Here is a 6,807-nt window from a genome sequence, read left to right as displayed (position 1 = left end):
TTGCATCATAGAGTGCATTTAGAAGATAAGTATGTTTTTACGGCGTGTCACTGAGAAAATATTAAACCAGTACTGATAGTGCGACATTGCACCGAGTACCGTCGCATCGCCTGAGCGTGGATGGTCTGTGCGAATGCACATGAAATCGCAATGCGGTCAATCATGTCAGTCGTGTCTGAGCGCAAACATTTTATTCAACATCATCAGAAGGTACTGACATGTTTTACGGAGTTTAACTGAGAGAATATTACTAACAGTATGACATTGCACAGCCCTGTGTAAATGCCTGATGTTACAGCCGCTAAAAACTGTAGGGTGGCGTACACATTGCACATGGCTACACATTTCACCGGAAGTACCGTTCGCTTCGCCTGAGGTGGGTGGTCTGTGCATGGATTTTTTTTTTTTAGCTCCATAGTCTGTGCGAAGCACACACAATCGTAATGCGGTCAATCATGTCATTGGGTAAATGGAATCAAACACAAAAATATTATTCAACATCATCGGTAGGTATTGACATTGTTTTCTTGGCCCCGTGAATCATAAAAACCGATCGAAACGCGACTCGATGTTGTCAACTTGTCGTTTTCAAATTAAAGATTTTGAAGAAAAAAACGAACTCTAGCGTTGACGATAACATTATGCTGATATATATACAAAACTCGTAAAGACTAATGTACTTTTATTAAATACAGCCAAAACAAAATCAGCTTGGACATTCAGTTGTGAGACATGACAAAATAAACAGTGCCAGCGATGGATTTCGCGAATGCAAGAACAAAATAAACGCAATCAAAGGCGCCGACCACGCGTGTTGGAAATAAATAGAACGCGTTGCGACGAGAAATCTCACCTGCATCTTTCACTCACGCAAACGCACACACATCCTATTTCCATATATTGAATACGATCGCAACGGAAGGAACAAGTTTAAATCATCTTTGTATTATTAAACACAACTTGAAAGCAACAGTCTCACACTGGATCAATCAATGTTTATCAATTATCAAACTAAACATTCAATGAAGCAGACTGCGACGGTTAAGACGAAAAATGAATTGAATATCCATCTTCTGAAAAAAATCAGCTAAACAGTCACGGTTTACCACCACGATTATGGTGAATTAGCAAGTTATCGACAAAGACGACCGGACGTCTCCGGTCATGAGCTGGCTGGTTCGAATTTATCCACTTTTACAGTGATGAATATTGCGTTCGAATTGAGTTACTTGTAATTACAAGCTTGATTTACATTTTTGCTTGTGGTGTTTTTCGTCAATGTATTAAATACAAGTGCGTTGGGAAATAGCATAATTATATTGCCTCAGTGAAAGAGGCTGGTGAGACTGTGTCACAACGCGTTCTATTTATTACCAACGCGCGTGGTCTGATTGCGGTTATTTTGTATTTTTATTTTCGAAAAGTGTCACTGGCTGCATTTTTTATACGTCTCGCAACTGAACGTCCAAGCTGACCTTGTTTAGCTGTAATGCCAGGCAGGGGGACTCGGGAAATTGTATTTCTTTTCGGAAAACACCTCCATCCAGCCACCTTTCATCGCACGTGAGGTCATGACAGTCAACTCACTGAACTCTTGAAGTACACGAAACGTGATTGGTCATTTTTCGACATGATTGGTCGCGACCCGGAAGTAGTTCACTCTCGCCCAACTTTCCTGGTAAGTAGCGTGAATTTATCGTTGCCTCTGCCATTTTAATAGTGTGTCGTTTTATCGTGGATTTTTTTCTAGAGTTCAATTATGAATATTTGTGATCGAACGACTTTTGTTAATACTTTTCTGATAATTAATGTTGTTAATATATATTCTGAGTAATCCTGTAATTTAGCAATTTGGACCCCTCGCTGTTCACGCGAGTCAGAGCATGTGGCCACCCATGCTCGATCGGCTTAACGGTATACGTGTTTGTGGGTGTGGGGGTAAACTAAAATACGTTTGTAACCGCGGTCATGAATATAAATAATTATTTAATTCATTACACATGCTTTGGGACACTCCTCGCACCTTTTGGTGTTTTATGTGCACAATATGTAATTTATCTAATTTCCATATTTTTCTTAAATTGGGATTATCTCTTGAAGAATTTGACACATTTGCCTTTTGAGTCAACTTTGATAGGGATATGCATTGTTGTAATAGATGCACTATTAGGGATAATTCACTAATTGGATTAAATTTTAAACAACTCGACAGACTTTGACCAAATTTTATAGAGATGTACATTGATGTAATCTGTGTGCCATATTACTATTGGGGTTAATTTGCATACCGGGTATGTAAATTGTCAATAGCATATTGTTTTTTTACTAAATTTGGATTATTTCTTAAATGACTCAACAGGTTTGGATCAAATTTGTTAGGCATATACATTGATGTAATTGTCATGTCATATTATTGGGAGTAATTTGTATATGTAAATTAGCTAATGAACATCTCAACAGATTTGATGTAATCTGCATGTCATGTTGCTAGTGTGGATGATTTGCATATGCAACTTAATAGCTAAATTACATATTGTTTTGATAGTCGACGAATGCGTGGTGAAAAAATATGCCAGTATTTTATTTGTGCAATCATTATTTTTATTCAAATTCTAGTAGGCCTCAAAATTTATGTGCTACAAATTCATTGTAGGTATGAATGACATGGTGCTTTCATTAAACCTGTTTGTGTTTCTTCTTTTTTTCAGAGAACATGCAGATGAACCAAACAAACTGAGGAGACTGCCCTCATAAAAAAAACAGTCACCCAATTAATGAGGAGTCTGCCTTCACAAAAAAGAGTCACGCAATTAATGAGGAAACAGTCCCAAATGCAAAATTGAGGGTATAACCCTTACTAATGAATCTCATAATTTACTTTGCAATATATCTTATAATAAACTTGACACTGAACCTGATAATGTACTTGATAATGAATTGAATGGAACTAAATATAAAGCAAGTTGATAGCACTTGTGCTAAGACTAGCAGTGTACGTATACTGGGTAACAAAGATGATTCTTTGCATTCATCTGAAGATTACTTGCTGAATTTTGAACATATTAATAGTCAGAATCTTGAACAGTAGCAGTTAAAATCATGTATGTCTGCTTCCCAAGTTCTACTTAATTCCAAAGGACTTCGGTGCCCCTGGGCCCCATGTTTGCTATTTTCCAGGGTTTAATATATGACGCCGTTTGTTTGTTGTTATTGAAAAACGAGTCAAAAATCAAAAAGCACAAGGAAATGGAAAGGTACAGGGTGATTAATACTTCAAACAGCTATGCAGATGTCGGACATTAGTGTTTTGACTTTAAATGTTAGGGGAGTGGGTCAGTATAGAAAACATAAAGAAATATTTAACTGGCTCTCTAAACAAGGAAGCAGTATCATAATGCTACAGGAAACACACAGTACATTGAACTGTGAAAGAAATTGGCGTAGCCAATTAAAAGGCCAAATGATTTTTAGTCATGGTTCATCAACTGCCAGAGGTGTATTAATAATTATGAGAAACTTAGATTATGATATTCACAAAGTAGTGTCAGACCCAGAGGGCAGGTATATAATATTGGATGTTACAATTTCTGGCAAGCAATTTTTACTGATAAACTCATATGCTCCCACTTTTGAAAAACAAAATGCCACTTTTCTAAAAGTATTATTGAAAGAAATCAAGGGAAATTTATTAAATCCGGATGTCAATATTCTGTGGGGTGGAGACCACAATATGATGTTGGACATTCTGAAAGATCGCCAAGGGGGGAATCCCAAACCCTGGTATAAATCATCTGAGTTGCTTATTGAATTTATGGAAGCACTGGACCTAATCGATATATGGAGGGTTCTACACCCAAGTAAGCTTATGTTTACATGGAGATTCCATCCTAATACTATACAAAGCAGGTTGGATTACTTCATTATCAATGACACACTAATGGATTGTGTACAGTCATGTTCTATTACCCCATGTATTTTGTCAGACCACTTGGCTGTTGTTCTAAATTTACAATATGAAGAGACAATCAAAGGCCCTTCCTACTGGAAACTGAATACTAGCTTGTTGAGATAGTGAATATATTGAATTAATAGAAGATAAATTTCCAAACTGGTTGGAGGAAGGGGCTGTCTTACAAGATAAACATGAGAAATTGAGTAAGAGAAAATACACTAAGACGATTTATCCAGATGTACGTGTCTCTCGTGGGTCTGACAATGTATTAAATTTTGTCACTCAGTCGTTTTTTTTTTTATTAGGGGCCCAAGCCTGTAGGGCGTGGCCCCTATTCTTATTGTTCGGTTTTTTCTTTCTTCTTTCTTCCGTAACTTTTTTCGTCAAGCCATTTGAGAAAACCGCTGAGCGAAATGGTCTGATAATGCTCTATACTGATACTCCCTAATGTGAACTGGTGCAACATGCTTTCAGAATTTTGATTGGCCAATTAGTTTGGCAGCCATATTGGATTGAAATAAAACCGGAAGTGGCTGTTTGACCACTTTCTGAGGGTCTAGGCGTCTAGATTTTTTTATGGTATATAGTACAACTCATGTGTAATAAATATCAGAAATAAAAACTTTAGCGGTCATGTGACTTTTCCCGCCATTTTGTTTTTCCTAAAAACGGCAAAAAACACTTTAAAATCTTCTTCAGAACTGCCAAGTAAAATGTTCTCATGTTCAGTACTTAGCTTCTACATATGGAGGAGATTTAGATTTGAGAAATTCATTATGATTGGTCACGTGGTTTGGCCGCCATTTTGGGTTTGTTCTCAACAGGAAGTAGTTTTTTACTCATGCCGCACTTGAGCGATTATCTCAAATATTGCGTCATGGCATGTCTCTAACTAACCCTTTCAGAAACCTAAAAAAAATTTCAGATCAGTCACATGGTTTGGCCGCCATCTTGGATTTTAAGCAAAATTGATTAAAAGTTTGGGCATTTGTTTCTCAGAGGTGAGTCAACGAATCTACTAGATGTTTTTATATTTACCATGCCTGGCCTCAACTGCATATGAAAAAAATAATATATTTTCGATAAGTCACGTGGTTTGGCCGCCATGTTGCATTTTGTGAAAATTGAAATTATGCAACTACATGTTTTGTATTAGTCCGATTGGAATAAAATTTTGTATGTGTATTCTACTCTTTAGATACATTCTTTCCCCTGAATGGCATATGGCTAGGTCATGTGGCTACACGCCCATGGGGTGGGGGCTTCTAACCTCATTAATATGCATAGCTGCTATATCTCAAGCACTGTTGCAGTTAGGAAGATGATTCCTGTGTTATCATGACAACAGTGAACAAGCAATTTCATTAAAATAACAGATTACCATATATGGTCATGTGAACTAATTAATATGCATAACTGTTATATCTCAAGCACTGTTGCAGGTAGGAAGATGATTCCTGTGTTATCATGACAACAGTGAACCTTAGATTTGATTAAAATAACATATGACCATATATGGTCATGTGAACTCATTAATATGCATAACTGTTATATCTCAAGCACTGTTGCAGGTAGGAAGATGAAACCTGTGTTATTATGATGATGTTAAACAAGAGATTTGAATAAAATAACAGATGACCATATATGGTCATGTGAGCTCATTAATATGCATAATCGTTGTATCTCAAACACTGTTGCAGTTAAGAAGATGAATCCTGTGTTATCATGACTATGTTGAACAAGAGATTTGATTAAAATAACAGATGATGACCATATATTAATAACCTTTATATCTCAAATAAATATATGGAACCAACTGCATTTCGACCTCATGGTACTAATCATTCAAACTAATTGTGTATCATGTGTATCATTTATGGCATGTATACTTGGGCCCCTGTGATGCTGCTTGCAGCTTTAATTTATCTGTGTTCTTGGACCTATATAAAGAGTTTTGATCGCCAATTGACACCATACTGAAACTGAATATGCTCCCATGTGTTAGTTAATTGCAAATTAAGAGCACTGAACAATTCCCATGTTTTTTGGATCAGAGATGTTTTTCTGGTATTATTTTTTGTAATTATATGATACAAAAAGGAAAGGCTGGTGATACTTACATGTAATTAGTATGTTAATTAGATAATTAAACTACTACTGTAACATACTTTATTTTAGCTGGAATTATCTTTGCCGAAAATAAACATTGACATTTGTTTTCACTGAATTTTGAACGAAATGAATGTAAATCATAGGCACATCAAGGGGCAATGGAACAAGAGGGCGCCGCCCGATCTGGATGAAACGTTTAGCGCTACTAATTTCCCCTCAGAGTGAGTTCTATTCGCGACTTGACTGCGCATGCACACACACAGTGATTTCCCGAATTAGGTAATTTGTCACTGGTAACATTATTGAAAACATTAAGCGTAATTTTGAACAATAGTACTTGCTAAATTAGCTACTAACTATGATCGCAGTTTGTTGGAGTCAAAAACGTGTCTCAAAAAAACACTTTTACATCAGTTTTTTCGTCAGTCATGAGACTACACACGCGGTACATGTGTAACAAGCTCCAATACAAAAACTGTTAAAATATAAACAAAATATGCTGAAAGTACTTAATTAATCAAATTTGTTAATTAATGTAATTTCAGATACTAATCTACACACAGCAAGCAGACAGATGCAATTAAAATGCTAAAACAGATTAAATATTATACAAACGTTTGTACCAACAATCAGGTATGGTGTTCATATAGCTGTGCAAAGTGGCTCTTGAATTACCGTGAAACAAAATCGGACTTGCACACACAAACAAACCCCCCCCCAAACACACATACATTAGCTGCAAC

General features: G+C 36.4%; 1 long non-coding RNA gene across 1 annotated transcript; it reads left to right on the top strand.

Annotated features, from left to right (window-relative positions):
• The first annotated feature begins 1,547 nt into the window (after positions 1–1,547).
• On the top strand, positions 1,548–2,984 carry LOC146730617 (uncharacterized). Its single transcript, XR_014927481.1, has 2 exons — positions 1,548–1,678; positions 2,709–2,984. It is a non-coding gene; the product is annotated as an uncharacterized LOC146730617 (long non-coding RNA).
• The last annotated feature ends 3,823 nt before the right edge of the window (positions 2,985–6,807 follow it).

This window comes from Saccoglossus kowalevskii, chromosome 19, assembly GCF_978046115.1.
Source record: "Saccoglossus kowalevskii chromosome 19, keSacKowa6.1, whole genome shotgun sequence".
Lineage (NCBI taxonomy): Eukaryota > Metazoa > Hemichordata > Enteropneusta > Harrimaniidae > Saccoglossus > Saccoglossus kowalevskii.
This window is presented reverse-complemented; position numbering and strand designations above follow the sequence as displayed.